Raw genomic sequence first — 17,332 nt, forward strand, 5'->3', positions numbered from 1 at the left:
TTGGGCTGTCTTCAGATTAATTTTTTTGTCTGATGGTAACACTTAATGCACTTGTGCAGAAGAGGTAGTAATCATTACAAACAAGGTAAAAATCTGTTCAAAAGAAATCCTACATGATTTTTGGGAATAATCTGAAACTGAGAAATAGTGGTTTTCAGTAACAGCTTTAAGAAAAGATTAGTTCACCAAGGTGCCATTTCAAAGGCAAAGACTGATTCCTGTGAAGTGAAAAGGTTATGTATGATAGACAATTCACACTGTAGCCACAATCCCCTATTGACTGGTTTCCACTTGGAAGAGTTTTGGACACAGGTACTTGTTGGATGGGGAGCTGCAGGACTTGGGTGGCTGAGGTAATTTTAGACTAGATGTCCTGTTTCTCACATCACCCTGGTGCCTTCTGTGATCTGTTTTCTCAGGCTTCTGGTACAAAAGGCATTTGCTTCCTCCTTGGCTAATCTCTGCTTGGAATTTAGGGAGAGTGTTACAATTAGGCAGGTCCAGTTTTTGCAGTCATAAATGATCATTACCTTAAAATGCCCACTCTTTTTTCCAGGTTGACTTCTTTCAAGATCCCTTGGAATTTTGTCAAATTGCAGTGCCTAACCTCCTTCAAACAGACCCTTTACATGGGCCGTAATTAATATCACACCATAGCTTTAAAAATATCTCAGGATGTATAAACTCATTACCGGGATCCTCCAGTAGTTTCTTTTCTTATGGCCATTATGTTATTTGGATAGTAATTGAAAAGCACTTTCATCTCTAAGGTCATAAATTTCTGGAGGAATAAAAATATCACCTAGACACTTCAGATTTCTTCACCTAGATACTTTGAACTTTTTTCCAGTTCATCTCCTATCTTGCAGTTGGTATTCTTTGTCCAGTTACCTTTTCTTTGGTATTGAACTATACCTTAATACTGTTCAACAGGGTTTCTATCAGAGTGACCTGCGTCTTTGCAGATCAAGTGGATTTGTTGGTCCTCCACTCAGGTTAAGAAGTGGAGAGAAGTTTTGAAATTTTTACTAAAAGGCTTTCCCTTTTCATTTACAAGTATTATTACAAGTGTTATTGCAGATCTTATTAGCTTGTTCACTTCGAATATAACATAAAGTTTCTTTAACTTTCTATCATTCTTTATGGTAGTGGTCCACCAGGATATGCCTTTGTTAGGAACTCATATACTTTGATTGAATTATTCTAAGGTTTTTAAATTCCCATAATTTATCTAACTGTTTTTATCATCTTCCTATATATGGCTGTCACAAGCTTCTATTTCTTACCTATTATCTTAGTTACCTGGGTCTCATCTAATAGTGCTCTTTCCTTTTTAAATAGTATAAATTTATTTGGGGTCTTATTTTACTTCTGCCTGCAACTAGGTGTCCTTCAGCACCTAATTTTATATCTAGTTTTCTTTGCTGTTTTTTTAATATATCCTAAGCGTGTTCTCATCTATCTACCCCTGTAAAAAAGGCAGAGGCAGCAGTTCTGCTTGAATCCCCCTTCAGTCTGTGTCTTCTCAGGTCCCTGACTTTCCTACAGTGAATAACAGAATTAATAGATACTAAAATTTACTCATTTAATTCTCATTCAGTTTTGCCCCTTTTTAAAATGTCAGATTGGCAAAATCCAGCTGCCCGATAACTTACTGCTGCTTTTTGGGAAGGTGTTTTACCAGCTGTCCTATACATAAGATGCCATTGATTAAGCAGCTAGAGATTTGGTTGCATTAGCCTGGTTTGCTAAGTGGCAAAACTAAAAGTATCCAAAAGTAGTAGAATAAATAGAAGAAAGATGCCTTTAAGGACTGGGAGAGAATACAGGGTAAACCTGGTAATTTCTGATTTGTTTTTGCAGTGTTTTTATATTTTATGTGGGGAATATAATGTAGATAAGGAGTGAATACTTTTCTGTGTTATGTTTATGGCTTTACTCTGTATGCCAGTACATTTGTGATTTAGAAGAAAAGTTTCTTCAAGATGAGTTGCTGTAATTTTGCTCCTGGAGAGTTAGCTAGTGTTTAAGTATATGTAAATTATAGCAATCAAAATGTATGATTACTGAATCTTTGGAATAAGTAAGTAGAACCAAGGCTAAAATCCATTTTAACAGAGGAGATATATGTAATGTAGGGATTTCCTGTCACACGTAATTCTTCTAGGTGAAAAGCCAAAATATATTGTTTTAATATTTTCCTCTGTAACCAACACAATGTACAATTAATGCCTAACTCAGTGTTGTAAAATATTTTCCCAGGCTTAAAATAGCCAAAGTGCTAAATGCTTCATGAATACCAAACTCTGTCTTTGCTTGATAGATCAGGATTTAATCAGACAGCCTAAGACCATCTATTCATTCTTCAGTCTGAATAAACGTTATTGAATTGTTTTTCATATATAAGATATAAAGAAATGTTAGGATAAGGGCATGGAACAATTATGTTTTGCTTATAAGACTTGTGAATAATGTGGTGTGAGCATCTCATAAGTGTATCAGACAATTTAAAAATAGCCATCACCATTTCATGATGATTTGCCCCATCAAATACCCAAAGTTGGTAATTCTTAAATTGCCTGATCATAATTTCTGGCCATCCATTCTTGTTCTCTGTTAAACTGGAATCCATTGTCTGAAGTCCGTTTTCTACCTGCAGAGGTGCTTCTGTGTTGTTGTGTCTGTTCTGATTCTTAAGAACGTGATCTTCATTATGTCCTGCCTGTGAGATTAAATCAATTTATTTTTCTTACTATTCTTACCTGTACATCTAAGCATTCCCATTCTCTCTTTTTTTTTTTTTTTTTTTAACTACAGCATCTCACTAAGGAGTCATTGAATTACACATTCATTTGGAGCTCCAGAGACAGGATTTTCTGGAATATTGTCCTCATTCTTTAATATCTCCCCTTATTTGCTGTTTCTAGCATAGCATAATTTAGCTGTGTTTAGGCAGACTTTATTTCAAATAGCTTCACTATGAAAAGAAACAAAATTCTTCTGATCATTACCTACAAACAAGCCATTTTTAGTTGTTCACAAATCTTATCAGAAGTGTTTTGTTCTTTAATTTTCTTCCAGACTTTTGATGAAAAAGATTTGTCACTGAGTTTAAAGCATGATACTTGTGATCTGATCCTATGTTTTGTACCCTGATAAACATACAAAACCAGGAACTCAGGTATGTGTTCATAGCATCACAGGGAGCTATGTACTTACCTTGGGATTAAAAAAAAGAATGTAGCCCCTCTATTGTTGCCAGTCCTACTAAAGTAGCTGAATACTCTGTATGAGTTCTTTTGCTTTCACTTTTCCAGGACCACAAGCATGGGTAAATATGGGGCATGGAACAAGAGTTTAACATGGAGATGAGTTTCCTGAGGCTACAAGACTCCAGAGTGGTTAGTTTTCCAGTTTCTTTAGCATGGAAATCTGTTACTTTCTGGAATTGTTGAATAATACATAAGGTATTAACTAAATGTAAAGGAAAGTATGTTTATATAACAGTTGGACTGCAGAAATAACAGTGGCTGATACAAGGTCTATAAAATCCCTAATTATGAAACTGACATAGAGACATATGTAATTTTTATGAGCAAGAGAGGGACAAAACATCGATGACCATCAAATGGCTGATAGTCATCTGCTTCATTTCCTTTTGTTACTGCTTTAAAGCTGCTGCACACCTGAGTGGCTGTTAGGGGTGGGGGGACACAGTAGTTTCAAATTCATTGCACTCTTTTCTCTGCAAAATAGCTGTAAAAAAAAAGTGTTTAAGACTGCTCAAACATCAGCTCTCCTGGGAATATTCAAGCACACAACGTTGAAGTGAATTTGAAATTTCCATCACCATTATGACTGTGATGGTAGCAAATGATAAGGAAAGCAGAGTTTTCAATACCCTCTTCAGTGCATCAAGTTACACAAGCAGAAAAATCTCTTCTAAAGACAAGGATTGCTTACACATTAGTCGATTAAAGGGGGTGGAGGTAGTGCTTCGTTTATCTTAATTCTTTGTGTTGTCACAGTTTGATATACTGATGTAGACAGTGGACGAGGGTAGTAAGGGGTCATTATATCCTCTTTTTCTTCTGGATATGACTGAGCTTTTGGCTAACTTTAGACAATTTTAATCCCTAATTGTGATTGAAACTACCCAGAAAACAAATTTGCTATCTCATGTTTTAAGGAATTATTTATAGAATCATCCAACAATTTCACACTTGTGATGGTATGACAGACGTGCTTGAGTGAATTAAACCTATGCTAATCTACTGGTAGTCTCATATGTATTTATATTGCGAACTGAACTTCTGTGAGTGACACACTGACTGTATCATCAGACAGTGTAAACAAATTCTGACAGCAGCAGCTTTAGTCCTGCTGTGGTTTGCCTCTTTAGCCTTGTTGTTTGACTTCGGGTAATCAGACATGCTCTGGTGCATTTCTGTTCCATCTTCAGAGATAAAACTAGTTAAAACTAGTTTAGCCTGATTCATTGTGATTATTTAAGTATGCATTATGGTTACCAAAACTATTGCTATCTGTCAATACTTGAATCAGTTGAGTACATTTGGTTCGATATATGGGCACAGGGTGGGAATTGTGGCCTGTGTGCACTAAAGCAGAAAGCCCCTAGCTGGCCAATAGCAGTGGAGAGGACTGCTGGTAGGAGACAGCGTAGTTGGGAAGTGCCTGCTGGTGAGTTCTGAACTAGGGACAATCTCTATGGGCCTCCCAAGTTTCCCTGTGAGGTTTCTTGTAACCATCCACTGATGATAGAGTTCTAATAGATCAGATTGCTTTTCTGATTTTCTTTCCACTGTTCTTATTTGCCTAATTAGTAGTCTCCCATTCCTAACTAAGTCAGTGGCAGAGCTTCCTTTGACTGCTTTAAGTCTTGATCACTATGTTTCGGTGAAATTAATTTTTGTGTGAGATCTTTAAGTCTCAAAATTCTGGCTTTTCAGTGAGCTTGGAAGAAAGTATTGCAAAGTGAGGTTCAGAGTATTCCTCACTGGGTAGAAACATCAAACTGTTCAACATGAAAGAACATTAAGAAGTCTTTTTTAAACTTACAGTAGTTCCCACCTGAAGTATTGTGTTCGGTTCTGGGCTCCTCACTACAAGGAAGAGATGGACGTACTAGAGAGAGTCCAAAAAGGGGACATTAAGATTAAGGGACTGAAGCATCTCTCATATGAAGAAAGACTGAGAGAGCTGGGACTGCTTAGCCTAGATAAGGTTCAGGGGGATCTTATCATATATAAATATACAGTGGGGGCAATTGTATATAAATATCCAAAAGGAGATTGCAAAGAAGATGGAGCCAAGCCCTCTTTAGTGGTGCCCAGTGACAAGACAGGAGGCAACTGGCACAAATTTAAACACAGGAGGCTCTGAGCATAAGGAGGAACTTTTTTACTGTGAGGGTGACTGAGTACTGGCACAGGTTGCCCAGGGAAGTTGTAGAGTCTCCATCCTTGAAGATATTCAAAAGCTCTCTGGACATGGTCCTGGGCAACTGGCTGTAGGTGACCCTGCTTGAGCAAGGGGGTTAAACCAGAAGACCTCTAAGGGTCCTTTTCAACCTCAACCATTCTGTGCTTCCATGTTTTGGTCTTCATCTGAAAAAAAAAATTCTAAGTTAATATTTCAGTACACAATGTCATATGGGAAAGTGCTAAAGTATGACTATACCGACAAAAATTTAAGATTTTTACTTTAAATTCCATGAATTTCCTAAATTCTTGCCCCTTTTCAACTTGCTTTCAGCCTGTGGAAGGTGATGTTATGTGGTTGTTCTGTAAAGTAATTACCTAATTAGTTCTTTCTGTTAGTAACATGAAGGAACCAGCCCCAGTACCACTGATCAGTAAATGTAGCATATGGGTAACAAGTAGAAATCATGTACTCAGGACCAATGGTGATGTATATGTTTAGTCTGCCTGTTTTCTTGGCAGGAGGTGGACGCTCCCTTGATAAACAGTGAACTGAATAATCAACTGAGCCATAACTACAGGGCATAGATGGACAGTTTTTTATTCAGACTGAAAATCTGTTATGAGTGAAAAGTAGAAAACCCCTTTCTGTCAATAAATAATGTGATGAGTATACGTATGTGTGTGTGTGTGTATAGCTGCTGAGTATATCTGATCATCCTACCACTTCTTGTGGTTTCCTGTTACTGTATCATAAAGATATCCATTCATATACCTAGCTCTGAGCCTCATCTTCCTCTTCTTTCAGGGAGGTATGGTGTCATATAGAGCGATATGTAGTGACTACAAATACCTCACAAAAAGGCTCTATTGTCTGCTTTATGTTACAACCAAAGTGAAAATATTGTCTGATGATCATATAGCAGAAAGAATAGTTTGTAATAGGTATTTATGCCAGCTGTGAACTAGTGGTGAATGTGATTTGTGCTTTGCTTTACGGACAACAAACGTGTGTTCCTCTGGTTCAACAGTGATTATGGTTCTGTCCAGGGTGTGGCCAGAGGGTATATGTTCTTCTCCTGAGTTGCCAGTAGATTAGTGAGACTTGCTTGGAATTAAATGAGATCTGACAATTCAGACTGCTAAGAAAAAATTGTGATGTTATTTTAAATCTAAAGAATCCCTTTGCTTTAGGAAATCACTAATGCTTTTTGTAAAGAAACTTTCTCTTTCTAGGTGGAAGACATTTCATGCTAGTCTACTAATTCTTAGTGCTCCAATTGTAGTTGCTACAACATAATTTTTAGTATTCTAAGTTTCACTCACATTACAAGAGCATCACACTTTACTAATATCTCTTTTGGTTGTCTATATTCATAGAATCATGGAATCATAGAATGGTTGGAGTTGGAAGGGACCTAGATGATCATCTAGTTCCAACCGCCCTGCCATGGGCAGTAATACCTTCCACTAGATCACATTGTTCAAAGCCTCATCCAACCTGGAATTGAACACTGCCAGAGAGGGGGCATCCACCACTTCTCTGGGAAATCTGTTCCACTGTCTCACCACCCTCACAGTAAAGAATTCTTTCCTTATATCTAATCTAAATCTACCCTCTTTCAATCAATTTCTTTAATCTAAATCTACACCTAAAACCATTATCCCTCATTTTATCACTACACTCCCTGATAGAGTCCCTCCCCATTTTTCTTGTATCCCCGCTTTAAGTACTGGAAGGCTGCTATAAGGTCTCCCTGGAGCCTTCTCTTCTCTCAGCCTGTCCCCCAGACATCTTTGTGGCCCTCCTCTGGACTCGCTCCAACAGGTCCATGTCCTTCTTATACTGGGGGCCCCAGAACTGAATGCAGTACTCCAGGTGGCATCTCACCTCCCTTGACCTGCTGGCCACACTTTTTTTGATGCAATCCAGGATACGGTTGTCTTTCTGGGCTGTGAGCACACATTGCTGACTCATGTTCAGTTTTCCATCCACTAGTACCCCGAAGTCCTTCTCTGCAGGGCTGCTCTCAATCCATTCATTGCCCAGCTTGCGTTTGTGCATGGGATTGTCTCAACCCATGTGCAACACCTTGCAGTTGGCCGTGTTGAACTTCATGAGGTTCGCACAGGTCCACCTTTCAAGCCTGTCAAGGTCCCTCTGGATGGCATCCCTTCCCCCCAACATGTTGACTGTACCACACATCTTGGTGTCCTTGGCAAACTTGCTGTGGGTGCACTCAATGCCACTGTCCCTGTCACCAACAAATATGTTAAATAGCACTGGCCCCAACACTGACACCTGAGGAACACCAGTCATCACTGCTCTCCACTTGGACATCAAGCTGTTGCCCACAACTCCTTGAGTGCAACCCTCCAGACAATTCCTTATCCACTGAGTGGCCCATCCATCAAATCCATGTCTCTCCAATTTAGAGACAAAGATGTTGTGCTGGACGATTGCTTTGCACAAGTCTAAGTAGATGACGTCTGTCGCTCTTCCTTTATTGACTAATGTTGTTACTCTGTTATAGGCAGCCACCAAATTTGTCAGGCATGATTTTCCCTTTGTGAAGCCATGTTGGCTGTCACCAATCTTATCCTTATTTTCCATGTTTATAGTTTCCAGGAAGATCTGCTCCATGATCTTGCTGGGCACAGAGGTGAGACTGACTGGCCTATAGTTCCCTAGGTCTTTTTTATTTCACTTTTTTAAAATGGGGGTTATGTTTCCTCTTTTCCAGTCAGTGAGAACTTCACCAGACTGCCATGACTTCTCAAATATGATGCATAGTAGCTTAGCCACTTCATTTGCCAGTTCCCTCAGGACCAGCTGATGCATCTCATCTGGTCCCATGGACTTGTGCACCTTCAGGTTCCTTAGACGTTCTCAAACCTGAACTTCTACAGTGGGCAGTTCTTCATTCTCCCAGTTCCTGCCTTTGCCTTCTGCATCTTGAACAGTGTGGCTGGAGCCCTTGCCAGTGAAGCCTGAGGCAAAAAAGTCATTGAGTACCTCAGCCTTCTCCATATCCCACGTAATCAAGTCTCCCTTTTCTTTCCGGAGAGGGCCCACTTTTCCCCTAGTCTTCTTTTACCACTGATGTACCTATAGATGCTTTTCTTGTTACCCTTGACATCCCTGGCCAGATTTAATCCTATTAGGGCTTTGGCTTTCCTAACCTCATCCCTGGCTTCCTGGATAGTTTCTTTGTATTCCTCCCAGGCTACCCGTCCTTGCTTCTATGCTCCATAGGTGTCCTTTTTATGTTTGAATTTATCCAGGAGCTCCTTGTTCATCCATGCAGGCCTCCTGGCATTCTTACCTGACTTCCTCTTTGTTGTGATGCATCACTCCTGAGCTTGGAGGAGGTGATGTTTGAATATTAACCCAATTCCTTGGACCCCTCTTCCCTCCAGGGTTTTATCTCATACTTCTCTGTCGAACAGATTCCTGAAGAAGCTCTCCTGAAGTCCAGGGTAGTGAGCTTGTTGTTCTCCCTCCTTGCTGCCCTAAGGATCTTGAACGTCACCATTTCATGGTCACTGCAGCCAAGGCTGCCCTTAAGCTTCACACTATCCACCAGCCCTTCCTTGTTGGTGAAAACAAGGTCCAGCATAACACTTCTTCTCATTGGCTCCTCTATCACTTGGAGAAGGAAGTTATCATAAATGCATTCCAGCAACCTCCTGGATTGCTTATGCCCTGCTGTGTTGTCCCTCCAACAGATATCAGGGTTCTCCGTGATTCCACAAATTCCCCATGATTTTCAGTATCTTTCTGTGTATTTTATAACATGGCAAAACTTCATGGGATTTTCTGGTTCCTCTGTTACTAATGCTCTTGGATTTTTGAACTCCTAGACAAACTAGTACAGGGAAAACAAAGGAAACATCTGTTCTCCATGTGTGTTTGTAACTAGAAAGAAAGGTTGATTTTTTTTTTTTTTTCTTTTCAGTCTGTCCCAAGATAAAATGGGTAGAATGTGTCTATATCTCCAGCATGTGCTGACAGGCTATACATATGATAATTGTTGGAGACTGACTTTAATGTTTCACTTCCATATGGCTCAGAAAACAATGCTAGAGGTAAATCTGCAGTTAGAAGACATGGGAGAACCCCTGACCTGACTGTATGATTACAGTATTAAGAATATACAGAACATTAGCTTAAATCAAATTTTAAACTCGCATTGTTATTTGACTATATGTTTTTATGTATTTAATTATTTGTGTATTATTTCTTATCATTAGTAATTTTTCACCCTGTAAGCAATATATATTTAAGCTCCAGTACAAAGTAACTCCAAGCTTATTTTGCAGTTGGCTCTTAATGATTCATTAATCTTTCCTCAACCAATTTCAGTTGATGTTAGACTAAGGAGAAGATCTAGTAGTATTGAGACTTGGGAGAAGACTGCTAGGAAATGCAAACACCACTATTTCATACACACAAGGTAAGGTCATACTAGGAAAGCAAGAAATTTAGCACTGTTGCTTACCTATGTTATAAAAAGGAAGTATAACTTGGTTGTCTGACTAAACAAGCATGTATACTGCCAAGGAAAGTGAAGGAGTATGTTATAAAAGCCAAATGTCCTTCTCTTCCACTAGAAATAAGGGAGTGTAGCTTTCAGTAGAAAAAAAGATTCATCTTTTATTTAAGGAAGGTTGAAAAGAGAAATGTAATTTTCAAGCATATTAAGGGAATTATAAAACTAATTATGTATGAAAATTAAAATAATTTAAAATAAATCAAAATTAATTGACAGCTGCCACTCTTCCTAATTTACTTTGTTGTGTTGAGCAATTGCAAAGACTGAAAGCAATGGGTAAAATGGTATGCCCATTCCATAGCACTGCCTGGGCAGACTCCCACCAGAAAAATACAGCATAGCAGTCATGAATGCCCTGTGTCAACTCATTCATCAGAGCACTTTCTGATTCACTGCACTTAAATTTTATGCAGTATTTATATTTTGCAAAGAATTGTTTCACTAAACACTTAAAGTTGCTATGTCTTTGTTTTTCAGTTGCAATCTTGCTGAGCTAGAACAAAACGAAAATGTAGAAATTACTTTTATGTCACTTAATTGGTATCATGAGCAATTTTTTCGCCATGAAGGAAAGAACAATATCTGGTATTGAAGAGTACAGCGTTCCTGGGCAGAGAGAAATCAATGTTTAATGGAGATTATAGTACTGTGTCTTTCTGTGCAGGACCAGACAAGGTTCAAACTACCTGATTATAAAGAGCCATATTTGAAAAAGCAGAGTCTTTTCTTTTTGAGGGCAGGAGCTTATGTAGAACTCCATCTCACAGAAACCTAAATATAAGACAGAGAGGTCAAAACACATGTTAAGCCTATTCATGGTGAAAGTAGACATGAACCAAATCTTTCTGAGGATTACCCAGAGCATCAGTCTTCTCAAGTGTCTAAGGAAAAAGCTTGTGGATGACTGTAGTGCTTCAAAGTCAAGTGACAGACCTTGAACGACTACCCAGAGTAAAAATGTTAGGTGCTTGGGAAAGCTCTTGGTTCTGAAATGGCCCATGCAAATTTGGAACTGTCTGGTTTTATAACGACAGTGTACATTCTGCTGGAGTATGGAATAATGAGCCAAGGATATCGGTTCCTATTAACTTTCAAATTATTTTGAATATGAATTTTTTAATGATTTGAGGCTGCTTTTATGGTGTGCATACTAATTTTAAATATGACATTTCAGCAAGAGATGTGCTAAACAAACTGCAGTTCACGAATTACAGAACTCTTTCCATTATAAAGTTCATCATTTAATGTGATAGATAAAAGGTGTCTGAAGGACATATACCTTCAGATAATGACACTGGAGAGTTTTGAGAGTCTTTCTTGAAAAGCTGGATCATACCATCAGTGCTAATCAGGTTTAAAACAGTAATGGCTGCTGGGTAATATGATACTCATATAGAAAAAAAACCTAAGCAACTGAAAAGTTACTTACTTAACTTGCATGACAAGTCTAGGGTTGTGTTGAGAATGAAGCTCAAAATTCTACTTGACCTTAGAAATGGTGGCTTTGTTTGGTCATCCTCTCTTTGCTTGTATGTATAGCAATGGCTTCCATGATGATCTGCTCCATAGTCTTCCCAGGACTGAGCTGATCTGAACTGGCCAATAGCTTTCTTGACCCTCCTTCTTAGCTTAGAGTGTAACGTTTTCCTGTTTCTAGTCATCAGGAACCTCCCAGTCACCACAATCTGGCAGAGATGATAGAATGATCCGAAAGTCAATGACACCTCAGCACCTTCAGATGTATTCTCTCTGTATCTCAGGACTTGCATATGATCAGTTTATGAAGTAGTCCTTAACTTGATTCTTTTCTACAATGAGTAGCATGACACTTCCCTAAGTTTTGCCATCACCAGGGACCTGGAAGACTTGAGAACAGACCCTGCTAGAAATGACTGAGTGTCAGGTGGCACCAGGTGGCAACTAAGCATTACACAGCTACTCACTCACTCTGCCCCAGTGAGAAAGTGAGAAGACTCATGGGCTGAGATAAAGACAGTTTAATAAGTAAAGCAAAAGTTGCACATGTAAACAAAGCAAAACAAGGAATTCATTCACCTCTTCCCATTGGCAGGCAGGTGTTCAACCATCTCCAGGAAAACAGGGCTTCATCTCGCATAATAGGTAGTTAGGAAGACAAATGCTATCACTCCTAACATCCCCCCCTTTCTTCTTCTTCCCCCAGCTTTATATGCTGAGCATGACATCATATGATATGGAACATCCCTTTAGTCAGTTGGGGTCAGTTGTCCTGGCTGTGTCCCCTCCCAACTTCTTGTTCACCCCAAGCCTCCCCTCTGGTGGGGTGTTGTGAAAAGCAGAAAAGGCCTTGACTCTGTGTGAGCATTGCTCAGTAATAGTTAAAACATCCCTGTGTTATCAACACTGTTTTCAGCACAAATCTAAAACATAGCCCCACACCAGCTACTATGAAGAAAATTAGCTCAATCCCAGCCAAAACCAGCACACTGAGGCATTGACTATCTCATCCTTTTCTATGTTCTCTGTCAGTTAGGCTACCTGATTCATTCAGCAGCAAACCAAGATCGTCTTCATTTTTTGCTGATTTATTTATAGAAGCTCTTACTTTCTTTCATGTCTCTCACTAGTTTTAACTTGAGCTCCAGTTTGACTTTTCTGAAACTGTTGTGACATGCCTGGGTGATGCTTCTGTCTTTGTCCCAAGCAGCCTGCCCACATTTCCACCACCTAGAGATATTTTTACTTTTTTTAACATGTGAGTTTGCTTAGGAGGTCCTCATTTAGCCAAGGCATACCTGCTCGTTTTCTTGTACATCAGAAGGACTGTTCTGTGCTTGAAAAGGCTGCTGTTGGAGGTCAGACAGCTGTTGCTGGACCATTTGCTCTTCAGGAAACCTACCATGGCACCCCTCTGAATCAGTTCACTGAATAAGCCAAAGTCTGCCATCTTCAAGACCAGGGTCTTTATTTTGCTATTTGTCTTTCTTTTATATCTTTAAACTCTAACATCTCATGGTCCTTACAGGCAAGCCTGCCATTGACTATCACATCACTAGTGACTGCTTGCTTATTTATGAGTAGCAGATCCAGCAGAACATTTCCTCTAGTAGCTGCATCATAAAATTGTCCCCAACACACTCTAGAAATCCGGATTATTGGTATCATGCTACGTATCATGCTTTCCAGAAGATGCTGGGATGTTAAGGTCTCCCATGAGAACCAAGGCCTGCAACCGAGTCTTCCAATATTTTAAAGAAGGGTTTTTTTCACTTTCTTTCCCGACTGTTGTCTGCAACAGACATCCACCAGCATGTCCCTTCTTTCTGGCCTTCCTTCTAACCACAGCCTATGTTTTTGGCCAACCTTTTCTCTGCCAACTAGATGACTGTAGTGGAGAGTCATCAGAATAGAGCACAGTTTTCCCCTCTTCCTGTCTTTCCTGGAAAGTCTGGGCTTATCCATTGCAGCACTCCATTCACGTGAGCAATTCTGCTATGCCTCTATAATAATCCCAGTGACATTACAGCTCTGCAACAGTGCATGAACTTCTAGTTCCTCCTGTTTGTCACATGTTGTGTATCTTTGTGTATATTTGATACACATATACATCCCACATGTTCCTATAGATTTCTATTTCTGTGTTACCTTGAGGCACGGTGACAAGATCACCATCTTGAATCCCTGTTTTTAACAGACCTCAGAAGAATGCAGTGAACTGATGGGAAGAAAGATGATGGGTGAAAAAATATTTCTATGTACTGTAAAAAATTTCAGATTGTATTTATGGAAATGCTGCAGAGCTGAGGAGAATAAGTAGCCTAAAGAGTGAGAAGCTTAGTCTCCTCCTGTAGGGTTTTCAGTCCTTACAATACTGAAAGGTGGGTGATAACACCATTGTGGACACATGAACTGAGATTCATCTAATCTATCTTACAATATTTACATTTAAGCTGCCATTATTTTCCCTTTATATTAATCAGCAGAAAATGTGCACTTTGAGGGTAGGTTGAGTGTCTTGCATGCTCACAAAGCCCATTTCTTTCTGTTGATGGCATGTAGAGCACCTATCAACATGCAGAGTAGCTACCTCAGACTTGGACCTTTACACAGGATCCAGAGTTTAGACAGGTGCATCCTCCTTGGTGCATTTCATAAATACCCAGCTTCTCAGATGAATGATAATGTGAAAGTCTTGATTTTTCTGGTGTTTTTTTGCATTGAGTGGTAAAATCAAACTTCTGCCACTCTGGCTGTGTGGGGATCTTACCCTGTTGTAAATAAATACTCAAAAAACACAGGGCAATCTGATAATTCCTGAAATACATTTTAAAACCTTAGTATTTTTAGAATGATAAAATGGCTTATTTTTAATATATCATTTTCTGGATTTTCAAGATTCAAAGTTGGTGAGATTCCTGTACCTAAGGCACATGCTTTACAGACAGCTGCATGGTTAAATATATGCACTCTAAACATTTTACTTTTGATTAGCAAATTGGGAAGCATAATTGCTTATTCTTACTTTGCATAATTTATCATATCTCAGAAACCTTAGATTATACCTTATATCTGCTAAAGAATTAAGTTTTCTGTTGAGTTATTGCACATATTTATAAAATTTTTGGTAAGCAACTTTTTTTTGTGTGGTGGTTTTTTTTTTTAAAAAAAAAAACTCAATATGTTGCATGCAGGATACTTGAGGGAAATATCAGTCCTTTGAATTTACCTGCTCAAAAGATGCAGGTAAAAGGATGAATCTTGAATCAAATGGTAATGTGTTAATTGAAAGCATCAATTAAATCAGGTGCTATTAGTTTTAAAGCAGCAAAAGTCTATTGTGATCAGTTTGTCTGACCACCAATATGTTTACTGTCCTCATCGACTTTTCCTTCTGACCATAATATCTTCCAGGAAGTCCATGTTTGATGGGAAAAGAGATTATATCACTTAGCAATTGGTGAAAAAAGAATGTGAAAGATTAGGAAATAATGTTCCCCTACCGTTTCTTCTCTCTTGGTTTTCTAAGCAAAATCTTTTTATATGTCCTCTATTTTTCTTGTTAAGGTCAGAACTGAAAAATTTGTAAGTTCTACATATAGGATTACTCTTTGTTAAATAGATTTCCACTTCATGCAAGATATATAGTAGCTGATAAGTATCTCCTGAAATTTCTTTTTCTGTTAAGTACTGAGATTTCATATCTACATCCCAAAATATGAAATTACTTTCAAATATAAGAGAAACTCAGTATGCTGATGAAAACTCATAAGACTGACCAGTACTGCACACTTGCTGCTTTTTGTCACTTATGCACAACTTCTGCGCCAAGAGGTAAAGAAATCGAGAACAGTGTTATGTACAAAGGGACAGGGTGTTAAAAAAGTTGTAAGACTACCAACTTGCTGGTACTGCCAATAACCATGGAATGGAGCAGCAGACTAGTAGACTCAGTACACTGATTTGCCCATGTGTCATGTGACTGACAAAAATTTCACAATTTAAACCAAAGCAACATGACCAACACCTAGGAATTTCATAAAAAAACCAATGCATGGAGCAGTTATAATATTTTCATGAAGCTGAATCCAAGAAAAATGAGTAGAAGGGTATTGATGTTAGATCAGTAATAGATGATGATGTTGTTGACTGTCAAACACACCAGCTCTTATGATTTCATTTTAAAATGAACTAGCAAAGGAGTGGGTATTGGTACATGCTAAATGAACTTTAAAGGAATTATAGAGTTCATTCCAGTCATTAGGATCAACATAGATTTTGAAGTGTAGTGCCAATGCTTATACATTACTGAGGATAATTATTTGTTTGAATAGAAAAATGAGTTTGTTATATATCTTCATCTTTTTCAGATACCATTTTGTCACCTTCTTGCCACCACCCTTTTGGGTTCCTCCTAAAGCTGCTTATTTTTAATCTAAAATTTCTATCTTCTCTGCCCTTTGTACTGTTGATAGTTCATAGACTTTGTAGTAGATGTGGTCTTGTGGAATAATCTTGTATATATTGATTACAAGAGGAAATGACTTAAAGGGAGTAAAACTTAAATGCCAAATTCTGAGTCTTGTATCAATCATCCTCTATCTGTCACAGAATCACAGAATTGTCTAGGTTGGAAAAGACCTTGAAGATCATCCAGTCCAACCATCAACCCAACATTAAGTTTCCAACTACACCATATCCCTCAGTGCTAAGTCGACCCTACTCTTAAACACCTCCAGGGATGGGGACTCCACCACCTCCCTGGGCAGCCCATTCCAACACCTAACAACCCGTTCTGTAAAGAAATGCTTCCTAATATCCAGTCTAAGCCACAATACCCCTATGAAAGCAGAGTGGTGTTACTTTCTTAATACAACTGTTAACACACCTAGACTTGAGTATCTGGATGATCTGATAATTTTTCAGTATTATACTACCAGAGTTATTGAAGTCTTTGGCCATATTTGGTTTAGAAGGTCCTCTTTTGGATACTTGAGAAAGCGATTAATTCTACTCTAGCCACATGCTTTTCTGTTTCAATTTCCACAGACTTTAAAAAATTTTCTTGTTTAATGTTTTCCATAGTTATCTTGTTATGCAAGAAACATTTACCTTTTTTTCTGCTTTTCTGTAAGGGAGAAAAAGGTATTTTTACCTCCGTCCAAATGCTGTCTGTACAAATGTCAAAGTTCAGCAGTTACTGAGCTGCCAAATCAAAGAGAATTCCATAACTGGGTCTGAAAAGAGCCCTTTGAAATGGGAATCAAATGAACTTCTGAATATTGCATGTCACAGTAATCACAAAAATTCACAACAGAAAATGTCACTGAGCATGTTTTTGTAGAGATCCAGGCACATGTTTCCCTAGACGTCATTAGTTGCTCATATTTCTAAGTCAAGCTAATGACCATTTCATCAGGAATCAAACAAGTTCTTCCTTTCAAAGATTTTCATCAAAGATCCGATCAGTTGAAAAATACAGTTTTGAGCCCAGTCTCTATACAAGGATATTCAATCAGTATGATGCTTTAAATTTGCATGCAATATACACATTGCATACCTGGTAAGTCTTCCTGGTAAGACTGTTCCTGTTGCACGTATAAGAACAGATTTGTCTCAGATTTTTTCCTGTATTTTTGCAGGCTGAGGAAAATTCAAGAGGTATCATATTCCTCTATTAATTTATAGGACTACACCAGAAGTAATCACAGAGAACAAAGTTTTTCTATGATCTAAAGAGACTAAACTTATTATTTAAAATGAAGAACAATTTTCTATTCACAGTCGACATATTACAGCATTTTTGGTGGTTCTAGTTAATGAGTTTATGATAATTCTTCATATTACTTATTTTTCCAT

This window comes from Strix uralensis, chromosome 2, assembly GCF_047716275.1.
Source record: "Strix uralensis isolate ZFMK-TIS-50842 chromosome 2, bStrUra1, whole genome shotgun sequence".
Lineage (NCBI taxonomy): Eukaryota > Metazoa > Chordata > Aves > Strigiformes > Strigidae > Strix > Strix uralensis.